The following is a 22,045-nucleotide window of genomic DNA, read 5'->3' on the forward strand; positions in this document are numbered from 1 at the left end:
ATTTTACCATTTATTATAATATGTTATCGTAGCTAACATTATTTGGTAAACAACAAAATGCTAACAGGAGGAACTAGTCCTCCTCTCTCATTAGCTCTGTCTGTTGTTTTTTCTTCACATTTTGAAGGTTTCCCAGTAACACAGATTTAAGGAGGCAATGAGAAGCTGCAGTAAGAAGGGAGGGTTTTGTTGCTACAGGTGTCTCAGCTCTGTAGTGAACATTTCAAACCAGAGGACTTTAACAGGACCAGCTTAGAGATGATGTGACCAAAGAGGAGGTGATTTTTTATTTTTACTGTACATGTTAACAGAAATGTTAACCATTTTCTCTCCATAGCCTCCCCTGTCTCCACGTCCCTGCACCAGTGGAGCATCAAAAACTCAGCGTGAAATGACAAATTGAACATGGTCCAGATTTGACTTCAAGGATGAAGCTGCGTTACATTAGAATGTATTCACTTTTTGACTCACAGATGGATGTCAAACCAATTTGTACTGAAACAAAACAGATATGTATTTTGTAAAGAAACTCAGCTCGTTTTTTTTTTTCCATTTTACTTTTCATCAAGTTCTGTTTTTCAGTTTAGGCAGGGCCCATCAATTTCTATTTCTTTTTCTTTTTTTCTGACGTTTGTTTAATAAAGGTTACCAAATAGGTTTTGCTCTTTTTAGTCCCTTGATAATTTCACTTTCCAAGTTTTTTCTCATTTTATTGCTTGCTTTTGTTGGGGGACTTTCTTTATAAGATTAGAATCCTCTTGCTATAAAACAAGCCAACATTAGTAAAGTTTAAGAGCTTGTTGGTTTTGAGTAAAACCAAAGGTTCAGTGTGTTCATACCAGTTTAACAGATACTGCTATAGATTTTGTGTGATTTATGAAAATCTATTTGAAATGTAGAAATGAAATAAACTGGTGAAACTAAAGGGTAGTTTCACCAGTTCCCTAAAAGGTATTTGGTTGTTCAGCAGATATGAAAAGTCGTCTATATTTAATCTGAAGTAGTCGACTAATGACATTTCCTCAAAGACATTGAAGGTTAGCGCTTGATGAAAAGAGCTGCCCGCAGATGTGACCTGATGTTGAGTTTGGGGAAGTCATGTCTGCATCTTTCACATCTATTTGGTTCTGATTCTGGTTTGGCATCAGTTTGATGTAGGTCATCTGGCCTGCTCAAGGGTAACAAGCTGAAAAAGTCAGAGCCTCAGTCACGTCCAACTATGAGTTCATGAATGAGGTAGAAAAAGGAAAAACTAAAAAAGTGTGGGGGGAAAAAGACCGTAGACTTTTAAAGTGTGTTAAATTTAAGGTTGTTTCCATCCTCAATATATGACATAATACACGAAGGGGGCCCAAGTGTGTCCAGTTTGTGAACATTGTTTGACCAATATGTGATACTCTGAAGATAAATATTCCTTCTGCGATCTTAACAACAAAACAGACACAAAATTAAATAAAGCGATATCACCATAACGACCAATAAATGTTAAGATTATGGAAGAGGGTCACGTGTTTCTTTGTCATGTCATGTCAAACATGCAAAGAGATAAATATATGGGCAACAAAAAAAATCTAGTAATGTTTTTTTTTTGTTGTTGTTTTTTGCTTTAAGGTAAAATACCTCAACATTCCCTGAACCTCAGTGGTTGTAAACAAGTGTGCTGTCATGGTCGGTAAACAGGAACAGCTAAACCTGTTCTGGACAGAAACAGAGTTTGACAGATGGGGTACAGTAAAATACATGACTCTGTTTCAAGCTTGAAACTGGAGAACTAACAGGATGTGTTTATTAGAGGAAAGAGTTCTGCGCAGGAGGAAAAGGTGGCATGCTACATGTCACTTTGACCTCCCTTTTGTTCTCCTACAGTTTGCTGTTGAAATGCCAAAGGTGCTTGGAAATAGATCAGTGAAAGAATTTGTTTGTGTGAATCGTAAAAGCTTTCTGTATTAACAAGTTATTGTTGTAGGGACTGTTACTGGATTGTTAAAATGCTCCAATTCCCAAACGTTGCTTACTTTTTCTTTAACTTCTCGCTAATTTTTCCTTGTCTAAACATCCACCCTTCACTAACTCGAATCAAAGCTTTGGCCATCAAAGAGATTTTTGGACTAAAAGCCGTAGCTCTGAGCACTTTCCTGGTTTGTTGTCAACTGTTTTCGTTCTCTGCTTTTCAAAATAAAGTTGGATGAAAGAGATCAAATGAAATGGCACTTCTACTCCTTTATTGGCTGCTGCTTTTGATCAGGACAGCTTTTCATGTGAATGCCTTTCATTTCTTAATGTGTTTTATAAAATAACAGTACACACATTTCTGATGCCTGTGTTGCATGTTTTGTAATGGCTTTGATGCATGTCTTTGTAGAATTACCATCAGGATTTGAAACTCATCATAACACAGACACAATACTGGTGTAAATTACTAATGATATTCTTATGGCTTTAGATAGTGGGCTTGTGTCTCTTGTTAGATCTCAGAGCTGTAATTTCATACAGCTGATCACAATATTTTATTACAGAGGCTTAAATAGGATATTTGTATTACAGTGACAGCTCTAAACTGGTTTACACATAAATCATATTTGTTCGATAGATTCCAGTTTGTGTTAACAATGAATTGTTCAACCACCAGTGTCAGTCAAGGAGTTCCTCAAAGTCCTGTACTTCAACCAATACTCTTTACTTTATATATGCTTCCAAATAGCACAGGATAAATATTGATTATCATGATAATACTCAGCAATATTTGTGAGATTAAAACAATGTCTTAAAGACGTAAAAGCCTGGATGGTTTTTTATTTTTATTTTTTAAAAATAGACAAGATAGTGGTTGTGATCTTTAAACCTGAGAAGCATTCACTTACCCTCCAGTTGTAATCTAAGAAATCTTAGGGTTATTATTAACTAGGATATTTCCTTTAACTCTCACAAAAACAAAGTTTTCTGGACTGACTGTTTAACTCACATAATATGCTAAAATTAGAGATATCATGTCCTAAAATCGTGTTCAGAATGAGGAATGGCATTTTGATCTTCACTCAGAGAGAAATGCTAAGTGACTTATTTTTAATGTATCAGCTCTGGTTGCTTCATCTTCTAATGTTCTAATTGAACTTTATATAATTGTTTTTAGGCTGAACTGGATTACACATATATGGATATGGGTGGGACCTTCTTCTATTTTTTTTTTTTTTTTTGCAAAGTGGATAACTTTTATTGTGAATTGGAAAATTAACTGAATTAAACAAAATGGATGGATAAATGTGTGCTATGGTGTGTTCCCATGACATTTTGTTCAAAGCTTTAGACCTCAAGTAATAAATTTGATCTTGTTTGTAAACAATTCTTTACTTTTTTCTCCGTTTCTTCACCAGTTTTCAATTGGAAATATTTGAAGAATCACCTGATAGACTGGCAGGAAAAATCTGATGCTGATATTTCTTGTTCCCTGATGAATAATCCAAGACCCTTTGTTGTTTCCTTGAGGTTTTCTTTGCCCACCATTGTGATATCATGTGGTTTTAAAGCCTCTAATTCGATGCACATGGTCTTTCCACCCACATGAAAAACTGTTATAGTTTTGATCTCATGGCATTCTGTTCTTTTGTCACCATCTATTCAACTATTCCTTTATGAGTGAATACCTGCAAAAGGCCTAACATTCCCATCAACGTCATTACTATTTCTTTTATAATACAGTCACAACACAAGGTTGTACCTTTTTGAAGCTGAAATAAATTTACCATATTGTGAATGATCTGTCTATTCTGCACAGTTTAACACATTAAGTTTGTAGTTTTGATCTACGGCTTGACTTCCTTCAAAAAATTACCATCCCCATTTATTCAAAGATCAATCAAATTTTGAAGGATGACTCTGCAGTGTGTTTCTTAAAGAAAAGCCCTGAGACCAGAAGAGACAAACCAGCTGGAATGACACATCTGGAAAAAAAATTGTCAAAAGGCAAAAGAGTGAGTGGAGCAAAAACCATTAATTTAAAGAGCTTTCCTCTTTCCCTCTAAATGTTACAGCAAGTAAACTTGGTTACAGCTTTAAAGGGCACGGTTGTTACTGAACCACACTGACTCTGCTGTACAATGAGTTCATTATGCTGCATAAATGATGACACACGATACAAGTTGGAAGTATTTCTGTAGGAAATGCTGTCGTCAGCGGGGCCTAAAGCTGTGTCAAAACTTCATAAAGTGTTCTGAATTAGAGTGTTTATTTCCCGGGAGCGGTCAGCTTCCTGGTTTTTTGCGCCACAGAAGCCTGATGTGTGAAAACATGGAATTTCTAACAGGCTGGAAAGTGACTGTCATGGTGGAAAGATAGAAACAGGCAGGTATTTGTTTGGCTGCACAGAGAGGACAGAAAGAGGACGTGTCCTAATGTTCTGCCATACAGTGATGAAGCGACTGAGTGTATGAAGTCACAGAGTATCAGATAAACATATGTCTGTTTGTCTGTGCTTCTGATGACAGAGCTGATAGTGAAGTTTCCATGGCATTACAAGGCAGGTTTCTGCACAGATTTCCTTTTGTTATTTGAAACTTCCTTTTCTCCACATTAGCTTTACTGAACTTTGTGCTTTGGTTTCTTCTTGTTTGATCAGCCTGCCACTACTAAACCAGAATATTAGTGTTGAAAACAAGAATGTTTTGCTCTCAGGCAAATTATTAAGTTGTCCTTTTGCTTAAATTAACAGTCTGCAAAATTCAAACTCCAAGAGCATTTTGTAAAGTTTAGTTTTGTTCATTATTATTTGAAAATGTGTTTTTTTTCCTCTGCCAAAAAAACAGCTTTCATTAGTCTCTAAAGGCTTTGAATGAGAATAAAGCAAAACAAAAGCTTTCTGTTTAAGTTAACTAATAAGGTCTGAATAGTGTTACGTTGAAGTTATACAACTCTTTGTTAAAACAGGATGCATTTTTTGTCTCTTTTATGTTGTAAAGGGAAAGTGACACAACAATTCAAGTATACATTCTTGCCTTGTAAAACATGATTAAAAATGAACTAAACTTAATTATTAGCTTTTTCTGTCATCAAGAAAAGGAAATAGTTTTTGAACTGATGTATAGTTTGTATTTTTGAACTAATATTTAACTAAATATCTAAATTGGAGTCTGGAGTTAATAGTTTATTTACACCTTTACCAGCTGTTGCACTTGGCCGGTTGACAGGAAATACAACCCCAATGACGCTAAAACAATTAAATGGATTAGTGGAAGAGTGTGAAGGATCTTTGTTGTTTCCAGTCAGCTGATAGAAATACGTGAAACTGTAAAGTCTTCTTTTGTCTGGCACGCTCATGCCACTTCTCCATTGGCTTTTCCAAAGGCAGAGCTATTCTAAGTTATATTCAGTAAAACTGTCTTCTGTATGTTGTACAAAAGTAACTTTTTTGTACAAAATTGTAATATTTTAGCATCTAAAGGTCGAAGGGTTTATGAATGGACCTACTTACCGGACGTTCAAGCTTGTGGGGCCAGTTTTAAAAATCCCCTCCTCGCTATTTAAAAAGACAAATTGCTCTAAAACAAACCCTGTCATAACATAAAGCTCCAAAATGTTTTTTTCATGGATTAGTGGCTGCCAACTGGCTAAACATACAAAACGTTCTGCACACGCAAACCTCACTTTCTACTGAGACACATTACTCTGAAAGTTGTGCTGCATGGATGAAACACACACAGATTTTGTGCTCACTTGCACAGCGTTCTGAATTTTCGACAAATGATTTTCAAAAAGGGCAAAAGAGGCCAAACTACCACTACCTTTGACTTAATGTGAGCAGATTATCATCATATGTTTTTAGTAGCGTTTGTCTGCACAAGATTTCTCAAAGTTGTGAGTGGATTTTATGAAATGTTCCGGAAACAAAGATGGTACAAGGAACAAGTGATTAGATTTTGGTGGTGATCTGCTCAAAGGTCAAGGTCACAGGCAATCCTTTGCTCTAGCTATGCAATAATGTAGTGTAGGGATATCAAACTGCACAGCTGGACACCTCATGGGTCAAGGTTGATGCCTATTGATTTCAAGGTCACAGGGCATTCCTTTGTTAAACACTTGTCTTTGCTCCAACAGCCGACCCCTTAGTTACCTCTGCCAAGGAAGTTCTGCTTTTAGTGTGTCCATTGGTTTGTTTGTTTGTCTGTTAGCAAAGATCAGGCAAAAACTAAAGAACAGATTTGGAGGAAATTTTCAGGAGATGTTGGAGTTGTTACAAAAAACAATGGATTTCATTTTTTTAATGACACTGTGGCCTTGGTGACGGTTTGCATCCTCTGAGGGCTTCTAGATGTGGTTGTGGTTTTCATTTCAAAAGCATACTGAGCAGTTTGGTTTTTTTTATTTGTTTTGGTGGCCTAATGTTGCAATGACACATCTGCCAATCTTAAAGATTTCTGCTCAAACAACCTGGGCCAATTTATGGATTTATGTTTTGTTTTTTTGTTTTTTTTCTGTTACAGACACATAGAGGTAGATGCTGCTAGCTGCACACTTTTTAAACATGTTAGTGTTGTGAGCAAGCTCTATTTTGTTCTATTTTTATACAGTAAGCTAAAGCTTTTAAAACTTTAGTGCCTCGTATTATTTCCTGATTTAAAAAGCACCATTTTTCCTTTTTTCTCTTCATTTTCTCACTTTAAATTTGTGACTTTTTCTTTTGAAAAGAAAAAAAACAAAAATCACATCTTTTTTTAAAGAAAAATCTTAAAAATTACATCCTTACTGGCATTAAGTTACTGCCTGTCCCTCCCAAGCTGACTCGGGTCAAAGGGTCCTGCCTCCCACAACATAACCTTTGACAAGTTTGGACTTGTCACCATTTGCTGAGAGGCTGTGGTGGTGTTGTGTCTCCAGTGAAAAATCAAAGAAAGTCTTAAATTTAAGGTTTTCACAAAAGAAACTTTGAGTTTGAGACATAAACATTTTGTCTCGTATCTTTGGTTGGAACACCTGCAGGCTGCTACTGAAATCAGTTGATCTGCTGACAGCTTTTGATGGCTTTCGTTGTAATTACAGAGGGGGATGGGTGGTTTTTCTTGGGGAACCTGATACGTAAAACGGTGACAGATTGACGTGTGGATACGAAGACATTCCAGAAGAGCATCTGTAGGAGAATGTGATTGTTTCCCACAGAGAGGTGGGATTAGTGGTTCAGTCTGTGTTCGTATGTGTGCAGTCAGCTGGTCTACAGCTGGTTTGTGAACATACTGTCGACTCATTTCCTGAAAATCCCAGCACTGATCTAATTAACAGTCTGGTCTCAATTTACCCTATTGTTTCAGCACCGCTGGCAAGTAAACATCACCAAACATCTGTCTCATCTCTCCTCCCTTACACAATTTTTGTCAAGCTCAGACACTTCTCTGGCTAAACTAAGATAAGCTCTTCTTGAAAAGCTTTTTTGAGTTGTAGTTGTTTTGGTCAAAGCTTGTAAATAACATCATGCATGGTCACACACAATATTTGGATCTTACATGATTTGTTTGCACTCAGAGTATGTGTTGAGGATGACTCTCTTCTACTCCCACACCAAATTTTAGCTCAATGTCTGTAAAATTGGCATAGTTATAGCCATAGTTTTTCATTTAATAAGGTTAATTAGCAATCATCTTGAATTGGTTTAACTCCAAAGTGAATCAGTTGTAGACACACACCCAATTATTACTTTCTGAGAGTTTTATCAAACTCTGGCCAGTGGCTTATGACATATTTTGCTAATAGACAGAGGCAGTTGACTCCAACAATTAATGCAAAAGTTTTAAAGAAACATTTTGCACAATTAGTTTGTTCTCAATGTATGTGTTGGGATGACTGTCACCTGCTACCACACAAAATTTTAGATCGACCCCATTGAAATTGGTAGCGCTATTGACATTTAGGCATTTGTGAAGGTTGATAAACTTTGGTGGCCATCTTGAACTGGGTTGACTCCAAACGTTAATCAGTTTTATATGTACATTGAGTGAGTATAATCTCAAATTACATTATCATGAAAAGCAGCAGTCAATATAAATCCCCCCAAATATCATATATCACTTTAAAAATGATTGATAATGTGAGAAGAATTACAAAAGACAACAACTCCTTTGCAGAATTCAGCTCAACTACAATAAAATCATTAGCTGACTTTTGCTAATCACATGATTTTAATATTCAGTAACAATTTCCATCACATTAGTTTACAAAGGAGATTTCAAAGGATTAGCTGTGAGACTTTTAATCACACCATGCACTGAATAACCAAGCCCTCTGAAAGGCTGGAGCAATACAGTAGATCAGAAGAGAGATGAAAAACAAAGTGCTAAATGTATAAAAGAAGACATACGGTGAATAGGTCTTATCATTATCAGGCTGTATCTCTTCATTTTGCTGCTGTCGTCTTACAACCTCTTTCTGACCCACACACGCAGTAGAAGCAGCTGCACAGAGAACTTTTATTAGCTATCCATCTCACACAGTTCTTCTGGCTGCTACGTCCCATCTACAACATTTTCCTGGCCCGAAGTTTGACAGCCGCAAGGGATTTTGATCATTTCTCTGTGCTTTCAGGTGGTTTAGAAATCATTGTAAAGACAGAGGACATGGAGGTAATGGGTGTAACTAGCTTCATGTACATCAGCTGTAACAATAAAACCACCTGTCTCATATTCTGTGGGTCAGCTCTGAATCATCCAAACTCTAACTTAAAACCTCTTTTCTTATCTCTTGCTGTGATATCTGGCATGGTATGTTGGCAGCAGATGTTTTGGATCTTACAGGTTACGACTTGGGCCTCCAAGATGCTTATATTGATTGGTTATAGGAAGCTTTATGATCGTTAAAGAATTAGGCTTTTTATTGTGTTTCACAAGCAGCTTTTCTACTGTTACATTGCAGTTTGGAGATAAGAGAGGCCACCATCATTTGTGTGAGGAATAAGACCAAAAAATCCTTCAGACTTCAAAGGAGATCTAGAGTCATGTATCAAAGTTCTCCTGTAAAACTGTTCAGCACTAATCTGTAAGATTGAGCTTTTTGCTGCTTAAAAAAGGCTTGTATATGTAAGTGCTGACTTTCTAGTTCATTATACTCAAATGTATACCATTCAAATTCACACTGACCTCATGTCAATGCATGTTTATTTTTTTTGACCAAATACAGAAATCCTTAAAAAATTGAAGACGGGACTCTCTGGTCAAATGCCAAATGCCTTTCTCATAACAGCATCACATTGTAGTTTGTGTCTTTTTAGAAAGATAAGCAGCCTTGGAAAATTAAGAGAATACTGAGCAGATAATATATTGCTTTATTCTCCCACCAACCAGTTCTAATAAAAATAATAATGTAAATTTATTCAGTTATGTAATAATTGTAAAATCAGTTATAAGCCTAAAACATATCTGCAAAACCCATGTTGATCTTCTCATAATTGGCACATCAGTTGATCCCCTTTGGGACCAACATCGCAGTTTGGAAGAAGTTTAAGATGAATTATTCAAAACAGCAATGAACGGATTGGGCAACAACTTGTGAAACCTGTCTTATCTGCTATTGATGATTCCACTAATTAAACCTCTATTAGATGAAGGCAGTAATACCCTTGTGTTTGAAGCTCTATTGCAACATTTCATCAGAAATCTTATGTGTCTCAGTTGGTTGAGAAGGTTATTCACTAATTCCAAGGTTTTTGTTTCAATCCCTGACTGATCAACACAATATAAAGCCAACATTATTATATTGTAAAATATGTATTGTATTTTTTTTTTATTGCAGCAGTAAATTATCCTGCAGTAACATTGGATGAATTTGAAGCTGACTTAATTTTTTTTTTTTTAAATAAACAAATATTTTCCACAGTGAGTGAAAGAGATCTCTCCCCTCTAGTTTCACGCTATGTTAAACAAACTCAATTATTGCATTGGGCGAAACTAGAAATGTAAGACTGGTAGTCAGATTAAAACTTTCTGCAAGGGTTTTTGAGAATAATTGAAAAAAAGAAGTAGTTCCTGAAACCTTATAAACTCATTTGAAAATTCATCCTCTAGTTAAAAAGAAATGTTCCACTTGTGAGGTAATAATTGCTTCTTATCGATATTTTGTTTGCTTTTTGGTTCCTGTAGAAACAGACATGAAAACACTCTCGAACTATGGTATTCAGGCTTCCAACTAAGACCGAGATGATTATTTGTGGTTGGTTCAAACAAGCAGCAAAAAATCAGTTTCCTTCAGTAGTTTTTTCCAGGAATGGAAAAAAATAAGCTTAACACTTCTGTTTACTTTGCTTGAGTTGTTATAGTAAAAAGTAATTTCCTTTTTAAAGAAAACATACAAATAAAAGTGAATGAAGCGTAGCAGTGTGTAGACGTGAAAAGAAACAGTTTCACTGGAAAATCATTGTTGCTACAGGAACATATTTGGCAATTTAGACCTTAAATTAACTACAGGATTGAACTGTTAGTTTAAATGTCTGGGTTTGTTTTTTTTTTCATGGCAAACCTAGAAGTGTCTCAGCTAAAGGGGCAGCTTTTAACCAGACACAACTGTAAACAGTTTGTCTGTGACTGATTTTCTGCTATATCTATTAATATGCCTCTGTCACCAACATATCTGCGTGAACTCATGCTAAACCGTTTTTTTTCTTTTTTTTTAAATAAAAAGTTAACTTTGACCAGATTGAGCACAAAAGACTCAGCCTAAAAAAATTGAAGCATCGTGTCGGTTTTTTTTTTTTTTTTTTACTATTTAAGCAACAACTTTTCATGAATTGGTTCCAACCTAGCAATGTGGCCAAAAAGAAAAGACACTATTGCAGTGTTGTGGTCATATGACACCACTTAGGAGGCAGGATTTTAAACCTTTCCCTCCAGCAGCAGTTATAAAACATGTATTCTCTTCCAAGATGTCTTCAGTAAATTAACACCATATTACAAGCTTCAGTATTTTTTTTTTAGGCCTGGGAGAGAAGCAGTGACAAATCTCAGACATTTAGGTTTTATGTCTCAAGTTTAAGGTTTAAAAGACAGCCCATTTTGAGAAAACAAGTTCTGTTTAATTGTGGTAGGCTTTGTTCCTTTCACACTGTGTTCTGTTGGTCATTCAGCAGCATGTGTAACAGTTTCCTTTCAGTTTCTTTCTCTTACGCTTAAAGACATGTTTTTAATGGCAAGAGTTTAAAACTGTGAACTAGTGTGCCGCTTACAACGCTTAACATGGTGTCTTTCAGTCTGAAGACTTGATTAAACTGAATGGAAAAGAATGTCCATGGCGAAGTGACAAAAGACTGAAGAGAACATTTTATCCAGTTTCAGAGTTTTATCAACAAGATGAGCACTGGCAGAAAAAAATATGGAAAACTCTAAAAAGCTTAGCTGTTTACAACTAATATTCATATGACTGAGATTTCATAACCCTCTGTGCACACTTTCCAAACAGGTGTTTTGTTTTTCTAGCATTTGGTACCAATTTGTATTCATTATTAGTACAAGTAATAGGATTGGATTACTGTTGACTTAAATAGGTCATTCACAGTGCACATAATCGTAGAAAGGAGGGGGGCATAAAAGCAGAAACAACATTTTGATCATTAAATGAACTGCATACAAATAACAAAATCCACAAGTGGATTTTTCAGCATCTCTTAAAACCAAAACACTTGCCTATTTATGTTTTTTTTATTATGTCCACCAAGGACGTAACGTTTTTGGTAGTGTCCGTCCATCCATCTGGATTAGACTATCTTTTTAATGATGCGATCGCTTGGCAGACGTTTGCGCTCTGTGAGTGAATTTAAAGTTTGGCTTGTTTTAAATTTTGCAGGATAATTCTGATCATTAGCTAAAAAGACCCTTTTACCTCCCGGTTGTGGAAAGTTCATTCTAGGTCTGACGCTCTGGATCAAAGAACCTGTCAGAGCACCAAGTGGGTACTTGAGGAGTTTTATGGAGGCTGACAGCTATGTGTAATATCTTCTGTTTTAGGGTGACTTACAAATCTGGAATCCTTTACACCCATGAAAAGATTCACACACGTAATACGCACAGCTTTAGACCAGCGGAACCATAGTTGAGTCGTGACCTCTGGGTAAAGTTACAATAGGTCTGTAAATCAAACTTCTGTAAAGTGCTGATTATTATCAGTGAGAGGGGGAAGAAACTGTATCATATGCCATATACTTTTGGGTTAATCTTCTGTCTTTTAGTTCAGTTGAATTTGTGATTAAAGATAAGGCTTAGAAAGATAGTGGTCATGGTATGTTTTCAGGAGAGGAAAATAAGATCTGAATAATTAGAAGCAGCTGTGCTTGGCTACAGTAAAGGTCTGTGTAACTTATAGTTGCCTGACTTATGGTTTTTGTTCTCATAGCAGATTGCAGGGTTATCAAACAATGACGAATAAATTTCCACTTGGAAGAAATATCAAGTTCAGCCAAAAGGCTTTGATTACACAATAGATGGTTAAACTGGTTAAGCTGTATCTATTCTGGAAATAAATTTAATAATCAGGTAATTACCTTTAGGTCTCTGCTGTATTAGATTAATTTTTTAAATATTTTTTTTATTTTTTTTATTTACAATTTATTGTTGTATCGTCTCTCAAAAAAAATTTAGTTTTCATTTTACTCATCAGTCTTCATAGAGTTCTCAAATATCTACACGTAAGTCTTTTGGTGGTGCTCAACCAAAAAAAAAGAGGGATGCTTCCTTCAAGTCAGGTGGCGAGTCTTTTTCTTGAACAGAGGGGTTCGAGTATCTTGGAGTCTTGTTCAGAAGTGAACTCGAGGGAGATGGATCGACAGATCGAGGCCCCATCTGCAAAAATGAGGATGTTGCTGTGGATTGTTGAGGTAAAAAAAAGGAGCTGAGCTGAATGGCAAAGCTCTCAAATTACTGGTCTGTATGGTCATGAAATATGGCTAATGATCAAAAGAAGAAGATCCTGAATCCAAGCCGCTGAAATAGACTTCCTCCATGGGGTGCCTGGGCTCAGCCTCAGAGATAGAGTAAGGAGCTGCATCAACCAGGGTGAGCTTGGAGTGCTCCTCTGCACTGAAAGGAGTCAGCTGAAGTGGTTCATTCATCTGATTAGAATGCCTCCTAGGTGTACCTCTTTGGAGGTTTTTTCTAGACATGTCCCATTGGGAGGAGACCTCAGGGCAGAGGTCTCCTGCTACCAGGAAGAATTAGATATCCTCTCTGACCTGGGAACTCCTTGGGATCTGCCAGGAGGAACTGGAGACTCACTGAAGAGAAGGGTGTTTGGGTTATACTCCTGGACCTGTTGCCTCCTCATTCTGACCATAAATAAGCAGAAGAGGATGGACGGTTGATTGGTTCTTGGACTAGTGCATTAACATAAAGAACCTGAATATAGACCCTCGGTAAAAGGTTAATGTGTTTTTGAAAGAATTGGTGGATTTTAGCATTTCTTGGAATGAAACGCTTCTGATTTAAGTTTTTCATTTATCTTGGCAAAAATGTTCAAACTGAATGACAGGTACCATCAGTGCAATCACATTAAAGTCCCTTCAGAAATGCTCTCTACAGTGTCCAAACTCTCAACAAATAAAACCCAGAGAATTTTCCTAAAGCTATAATCAGGTTTTCTTGGAAGTAAACTTTGGATTCTTGCCTTGTTGAATTCTGAAGCTTTGCTCCAGCCAGAGACGGTATGTTTTTCCTTCTGTCTTTACTTGTCTCCCAGCTCCTATCACATGAAAAAAATAAATAACACACTATGTTTAAATGTTTGGATAAGGTTATTGGGGTGATGTTTGATGCCTAATTGCTCATAGAGCCAAAAATTTAATCATAATTTTATCAGACCAAAAACATCTTATGATCTAGAAGTTTTCAGCTGCAATTTGACAACTCTCTGCAGACTGTGGAAGAGTTAACTTTAATTTTTAAGTTCAAGTTAGAGAGTTCCATTCATAGTAACCAGAAGTTACTTGTCTGGCCAGTAGTCTTCATTCCTGATAAATCGGTTCCTAAAAGGTCTGTAAGTTGGTTCCAAACGTTTTTTATTATTATTGTTATTTTAGAGAAATGGAAACTGTTGATCCTTGGAGCTCCTTTTCAAAAACATTTTCTTGGGACCTAACCCAGATCTGTGCTTTCACACAGTCATGTGTTGACGGTCGACAGACAATTATTCTGACATCATGGCATGGTTTTAAAAAGTTCTATCAACATTGTGGGCTTCATCTTTTAAAACTTCCGTGTCTGTCAGTTTGTCTTTGTTCAGCATCATAGCAAAACTAAAGGGTTTTTGTATTGTCCCTATTTTATTTCTCGTCTAAAAGTGTCAAAGAGACGGAGATCAAAAATGCTTTTATTTTTTCCACGTTTTTGGCCAGCAGCTATGGAAACACTGCAAAATGTGTCTGTCTTTCATTGACAATTTTACTTTGAGAAGATACACAAAGATGTTCTGTGAGTGATTCAGACAGACAGAGAGGAACAAGAGTAGAGACAAGCTGAAGATTTCTAACCTCGACTTTAAAAAACAGAGCTAGTATGTTACTGTGTAGAGCTGCAGCTGGTCAGACCTGCTGGACAATTAGCATTGGTAACCAAACTGTTGAGATAATGGCTTTAGTAAGCACAAAAAACTATAACTCAGTTAATTTTACAGACATTGAGCTAAAATGTGGTGTGGTGGTAGCTGAAAGTCATCCCCAACATGTGTTCTGAGCTCTTAGAGATTATGTAAAGTTTTTGTTCAAAACTTTGGCATGCAAGGTGGTGGGAAACGTGTATCGCTTCAAAGAATGCTAATTTAATTTAATTACTGATTAATAAGGTAGGCATTGCCAAAAATAAACACTTTGCTTCAAAAGTTGCATTATAAAGTGGATCTTCTATTTTGTAAAAAAAATATTTGGCTTTATATCTACCAATCTTCATTTTGCTTTCCTAATCTCTTCAGTCATTTTATCTTCTCATGCATGACAAGTGAAGGCCAACTATAACCCTCTTTGTAATTTCTAAACTCCATAGCACAGATCAATATCCACTTTTTGTAGTTTTCCAAACATTCAGATGGCATACTTGCTTCCAATATATTTAAGACATGTACATACTGGAAATCTTTGTGTAGCTGAGTTTTCCTGAAGGACCATGTCACATTGCTCCACACATTTGCTAATAAGAAATTTTAGATTTTAATAACTACTTAATGAGCTTGACCTGGTTTGACTTGACAAAAGATCGTAACAGCTGCAGCTTGTTCCCAGTTGTTGGACACAGAGGTCAAGGATTGGGGTTATCTCCTCCCTACAGTGGACCAGGACAATATTTTGTAAATAGAAGCAGCTGGTGTGCTTTTTGAGACAAATTAGACCCTAACACAGCTTTGTTCAGTTACTTTCCCAAGTAACCTTTTTGCACCACTTTATTAGGCAGTAATTGCTGTTTTAATTTTCATAGAGCTTCTCATGAGATCGCTTGGCAGTTGAGCAGAATAATTAACAAAAAGGGTGGCCTGTAGAAGGAAATTAGAAGGCTCCACTTGGGAAGCATTTATGAACAGCTCTTCCTTTATTTATTCTAAGAAATCAGAAGTAAACATACATTTCCCTTTTTACATAATTGTGTTTACTGCAACCACCTAAGGGTCTGTTATAAAAAGTGCAGTTTTAAATAAAAGTACATTTGTCAAAGTCAAAAACACAAATGGTGGATGTGAAAGTAAAAAGCATCGCATGAGAAGCTCACAAACTGCATGTAAACATCCTTATTTTATAACTAGGGTTTACACAGGATAAAGAGGTCTGCATTTGAGAGATTTTCCAAAGCTATGTAGAAGGTTATGATGTCAAATAAACAACTGGATTTATAGAGAGCTATAAGACCATTTTAAGTTTAAACGGGCACTAAATGTTGGATCTGATTGTGATCCTAAAGGTGATAGCTGTGTGCTCACCATTCAGGTTCCAAACAGCAAACTAGAAATAGGATTTATTTGTAAGCCTTGCAACAAAATATTTTGTCTCAGATATGTTTCATGATTTTTTTTATTTTTTGGTAGGACTTAAGATTTTAAATGCAGGCTGTATTTTTTTTACCCCCTTGTTTGTATGGATAACATAAACCTATTTGAGGCAGTAGTTACCTACAGTGGCCACATGTATAAATATCCACTGAATAAAAAATTCCCATTGGAGATCAGCTGTTTGTAACTCAGGTCATCCTGGTCATCCTGATCTGGGTCAGCTGTACTGGTTAAGACTCTTTAAACACAGACAGACAACCAGCGCCTGTGAACGCAGCCACACTTAGGTCAATGAATGGACTGAACGGTGAATGTGTTGGCCAAAAGTCTGGTCTTCAAACTGAAGTGAACAGCTCACAATACAGAGCCAAACAGATGGTATCACTCAATACTCCCCTCTCTGTGTAAAAACACTTTAGATAGGCTCACGAGTATCCTCTACGTGATGAATAAAACTATGCTAGACTTTGAGTGAGTCTAAAGCCTGGGCAGACTTTAGTGGAAAAAAGGAAAAATGATATTGAAGGGATTTCTTTCTGGCTTGATGAGCTGTCACATATGAAAACATTGTAGGACCATTCAGTTTCACCACGGTAAATTGCTGAGTTTATGTTTCTTTTCTTCTTTGTTCATGTCTTTTTATTCCTAAGGAGACAATTTTTCCATTTCTTATATTGATTCTTTTTTGTTCTTTTCACAAATGCCATGACTAACCTTTACTGATTAAGTGGTAGAGTTTATTTATTTATATTTCAGCCTTACTGAACATCTTTTAACAGATGGTTTCCTCCTTTTTATTTGGTCACTTACTGTTATTACTTTATCTAATTTTTATTCTTTACACATTTTTCTCTTTCTTGCCCACTGATGTTCAGTGGTCATGATAAATTTAAGGAGTGAATTTTAGTAATATCTGCTCAAGTTCATTGGATAGCAAATAAATCTTGGACATGGCAACAAACTGTTAAAACCAAGTTTTTCCAGCTAGCCAATCATTCCTCTGACACTTTGGTTAGAGCGCAGTTTCTGCAGCTGGTTAAACAAGGCTTGGGGTAAACCAACATAAGATGCTGTTTACACAACCCCATGATATCTGAATCTCGTGGACAGCCACTTTCAACATCAGAGTGTGGTCAGTCTAATTAACTCCAAGGGAAGAAAATGTGTTTCTAAATCCAAGCAACAAAAAAAAAGTTTGGATTAAGGTTGAAACTGGGAAAACAAAATCCTTTTAAAGTGCTTAAACTGCAGGACGTAGAAGGAAAAAGTTGACTTTTATGCAGTGTATTCTGGCTCCCTTAATATTTATTATGTTACTCTGATGGTCCAGTGGTGAGAAGAATCCCTGAAAAACTCTCTGTATCAAGGGAAGGATTGTTAGGAGTGAAAGGCTAGGCCAAATTCAATCTGACGATGTTCTTTTAATCCTTTCAGACATTGTGAGGAAGTAGTAAAGGGTAGGGAATGAAACTAGTGAATAGGACTTAAAATGTCCCTTCCATGATTTGCACCCTTAAATTAAAAGAGGTGAAACATTGTTGACAAGTTCAAAACATGGTAATATCAAAGTGATTATTTATTTATTTTAAATGTCTTTTACTTGTTTTTATTGCAAACAATCATGTACTGAAGCTGTCTGAGATAGCAAAATTATTTATGAATCAGTAGAAAATAATCACTAAATGTTCATTTACAACTCATTACCAGTCAGAGTCAATACTGTTTGTTAGCAAAATATCTAATAAACCATTAGACAGATTTGAATGAAACCCATAGTAAGTTTTCATTGGATATACATCTATAACTGATTAACCTTTGGATTCAACTTGATTCACAGCTAATTGAACTTAGCCAACAGAAAAATAGCTATAACACAGTCAGTTTTAAACATATTATTATACAGTTTGGTGTGGTAGTAGCTGAGAGTAAGTGCAATCACATATTCCAAGTGCTGACAGATCCCTCAAGATTTTTGTTTCAAACTTTGGCATGTGCCATATGGATTTCTTCAATGAATTCTAGTTTTATTTCTGTTTTTGTTTTCTATAAAATGTCAGCTATTTTTGACCTATTCCTCAGAGCTGCACTCAAGAGCGCACTGAAAATACTTTGACGGCTTTGACTAAAAGACATTTATACGAAAATTAAATGTTCTTCTTCACAATGGTAATATTACCCTTTTGCTGACGCGGCCAATTCGGTGCCCTTTTTTGGGATGGACAATAAGAATTTTTGAAGAGGTGTAAAATAGGTGGCACTGTATTTTTGGTAGTATGTGGGTGTGTTTGGGGTGGGATGAACAAAAAGAGAACTACCCTAATTAACCTCACTATTTTGCCTATAGCTCTTATCAGCTTCTGACATGTCAGCTTGTACAAAATAAAAAAGACCTTTATCAGTGAATCAGCTCCCCTCCAGTCTCTTGGCTTGCATAGACACTGTCTAGGGATTTAAATCTTTGACCAAAGTTTTGCAGATTATTAGATTCCCCTTTTTGCCTCTCATGGTGCTAAATTTAACATTTTAGTTAAATAAATGGTTTAAGTTTAACATGACAAATAAGAAGCATGAAAGAAAGGACAGTTTGGTCACTTTAAAAGATTCAAATGTCAATGAAAAAAAACCCTTAATTTGAACAACATACATTTTAAAAAAACAGTACAACTTTAATATGACTCCTCAAAATGATTTTGTTCTAACTTTTCACCAGCCCTCCCCTCCTCATTGCTATGCTTATAATGTTTTCATTAGGAAGTCCTTTTAAGCTCTTTCATGGTTGGCTGGTGTCAAATAGAGACATTTAACCCTCTGTAAATCTATGTGTGAGTGCTGCCATTAAACCCCAGACTAGAGTTAGCCAATCTACTGTTTTCATTGTGTGTATGGAGTCAAATGCATACCGTATATCTACTATAGACTTTGAATCCTAAATTTTCTGCCTTAAGATGTTGTGCTTTGTCATATAATTTCACACCTTGTGTCTGTAAACTATTTGCAGTGGCACAAAAGTGCAAAACAAGCTTCCACACTAAAAATCTGCATTCCAGTGAGAGGTTTCTACTGTATGGATGATTCTATATTAGCTGGAGAGTGATGTGTAAGACCACCGGCAAAGAAGAAGCCGACTGGTCTCACTGAAAAGCAGCAAACTTTGGTCTTCATGTGAAAGTTGGATGAAATACAAGAATGCCCCTCTGCGTAATGCTCAGCCCCTTTTACCCCCATTTCAGTCCTTGCTTTACCTGACACACATAAAGCCCTCCTTGTGTCCATGTGTGTAGAGAACTGTTGAAGGGGATGCCTTTTAAAGCTGCACCAAGCCTAATCTTTCAGTAGCAATTCACTCACTGTTATAATCTGTCTGTTATGGTTTGGTATTTTGTGCAGGGTTTAGCAAAACAATCATTTCAGCTTACTGAAAGTTTTAAACTCAAAAATTCTCTGCACAAAAAAAATGACAAATGGAACGCAAATGTCAAAAATGAGTAATCTTTCCAAAGGAGATGCAAAGCGTACCTTATCAGTAGCTAGTGAATGTCACCATTATATCAAAGCTGCAAAAGTGTACATAAAGTCCCAATGATAAGGTGGTATTTCAAAACCCGGCAACCTAACTGCATCAGATACTGGTTCAGCTGGCAAGCATTTGCTGCAGGCTTGAGATGGGACAAAGGCCAAGTCAGACACCATTCTCATCTCTGTGCTCATAGAAGCCACTTCCTAATCATCAGGTTTTATAGATACTTCTGGTTTTTATACATATATGTTGACCCAACCAGACATAATTGAATTTGCATGAACACTGACTTTGCTAAGATGGTAGCTTTACTGTATATAGTTAGCCCACACTAACATGGATATTTGTTAAAGCAGAGTGTTCTGCTTTTGTACTTGTTTTTTTCCATGCAATTATCATTCTTGGCAATTAAAACCTGATGTTCTCAGAAATACCTGCCATAGTGATGGCTTTTATTGCAACTCTGTGTGCGTGACAAACAAAACCTTTAGGAAAACAATGGGCTCGCAGCCTGTTCTGCACATGCTGACTATTGATTTGTGTATCAAAGAGGTGCTGGGAGCCATGCCAACAATGGCACCATATAAAGATTTAAAGTGTTTTAATATACAAAATTTATACATTTGTTTTTATTGTTGCCCTTAAAGTTTAGAGGTTTGTTTAAAAAATGAAGCATAGAGAGGAAATTGTAAACCATGTCAAATAAAGTAAACTAAAATTGGTTTAGTAGTGACCACAGTGACACTCAAAATATGTCTACCTTCTATTTTGTCAGTGTCAATGTTATTGCCCCCTACTGGCCTCTCTAACGGTTTGCAGAGCCTTTGAGGGTGCAATTCTGGATGTTGTGCTTCTGTGTATTTCACAAAGCCCTCAAAGTGAGCTTTGTGCCTTTGACCTGACTGTCATTTGCACACCGTCTCTCTGCTCTCGTGCAGTTTGCCAACATTTAAATTAATTTTTACGCTTCATTTATAGGAAAACTCAACCATAGTTAAGGAAATAACTTTCAGGGCAAAAACATCTGGTTCTTAAAAATCAGCACTGTTTGCAACATATATTTAGTGTCAAATAGTTATTGTCTCCTGAGAGCTGGTGGTATTTGCATCTCTGAAAAAAAAGAGAGAAAGTTCACCAACTGTCTGCACTACTGCTTTCACAAAGAAGAGCAGGCATGTCAGGAAAAGTATTATTGTTCCTTTCTTCTAGTGAGCAGAGTGTTTCACATCCAGAGGTTAACAAACTAGACTGAAAATGATTTTTTTTGGGAGGGGGTGTAATTACTGTGAACTCACCCTCCTACTTCCCCCGCACATCATCAGCGCTCCCCCTCTGTGCAGCATCGCTGAGTTCAGGAGGGAGGTGGTCCAGCCCTCACTGTGGTGGGGAAATGTGCAGTACACACCCTGTAGTCCTGAAGGATGTTTTTTTTTTTTCAACCGATTAAGTAAATATAAGGATGCAGTCTGATCAGTGAATCTGAGAAATGCCCTCTTGAACATTATTCCTCATTGAAACAGTTAGATATTCATGTAGTTTGAGGGAATGTCTGTACTTGCTGTTAAAACCTGGAGCTGACTGTGACTTTTTCTTCCTGTCACTTTTGTTGTTGATGTGTTTGTGACAAATGATCTTATTTAAACTGTGAAGTGATGACAACAGAGATCTGCTGTGTTCTAATGCTAAAAGAGTGTAAATTGCTCACAACTACTGAGCACAATGGGCATGTGTGCACCAGCATTTGATTAATGCTTTTTGCTTTGTGAATATGACTCTAAGGCGGAGCAGATGTAGGGAGCAAATGTAATGACAGAGCAGATAACACACTAGAGAATCTGTCCATACTGTACCTTCAATTTCTCATTATTTTTTCAAACCCTGACACTAGCTACTCACTGCTTTTTTTTATCTCTACCACTTTATATAATTGATAGTGAAAGATATAATACGTATTATTAACAATGAGGTCACTAAACTGGAAACTTATCAGCTTGTTACAGCCAAATAGTCATAAATGAGGCACACAATCTCTGCAATAATGAATCCCATGTCTTCACATTTAGGAGTTTTGGTCTTTTCAACACTATAGTTGGCACCAGTACGGATGAGATAGTATGCGTGCCTTATTTTGCTGCAGTGGGGGGCAGAAGGTGTTTTTCGGGTCAGTTTTAAGTGGACTTGAAGGCAGCATTTGAGAATTTGTGATAAGAAACAAAATGAAAATAAGTGAGAAAAGTTTGTGTTTTGGCAGAATCAGGAATGACTCTGCCTACTGACTTTGCCATGATGTTTTCATCGCCCCTGAATATATGATTCCAAACTAACTTGATTTTGAGACATACATCTCTGTACAATATTTGATTCTAAAAACTCAAAAGCTATTTTCCAGTCTTCTCTAACCTTGTAATTTGACCAGGGGTGGAAATTAAAAATTTTGTCCACCAGCCATAGTGGCTGGTAGACAAAAATTTTTACCAGCCACTCAAATATTTTACCAGCCACTATTTTTTGTTGTGACAAAAAGTTATTTCATATGATGATGAT

At 36.5% G+C, this 22,045-nt stretch overlaps 1 protein-coding gene across 2 annotated transcripts in view; it reads left to right on the plus strand.

Annotated features, from left to right (window-relative positions):
• Positions 1-22,045, plus strand: part of LOC108234704 (collagen alpha-1(XVIII) chain) — a 59,118-nt gene that overhangs the window by 5,117 nt on the left and 31,956 nt on the right. The gene's annotated exons all lie outside the window — the stretch shown is intronic.

Source organism: Kryptolebias marmoratus, linkage group LG21 (assembly GCF_001649575.2).
Source record: "Kryptolebias marmoratus isolate JLee-2015 linkage group LG21, ASM164957v2, whole genome shotgun sequence".
In the NCBI taxonomy this organism is placed as follows: domain Eukaryota; kingdom Metazoa; phylum Chordata; class Actinopteri; order Cyprinodontiformes; family Rivulidae; genus Kryptolebias; species Kryptolebias marmoratus.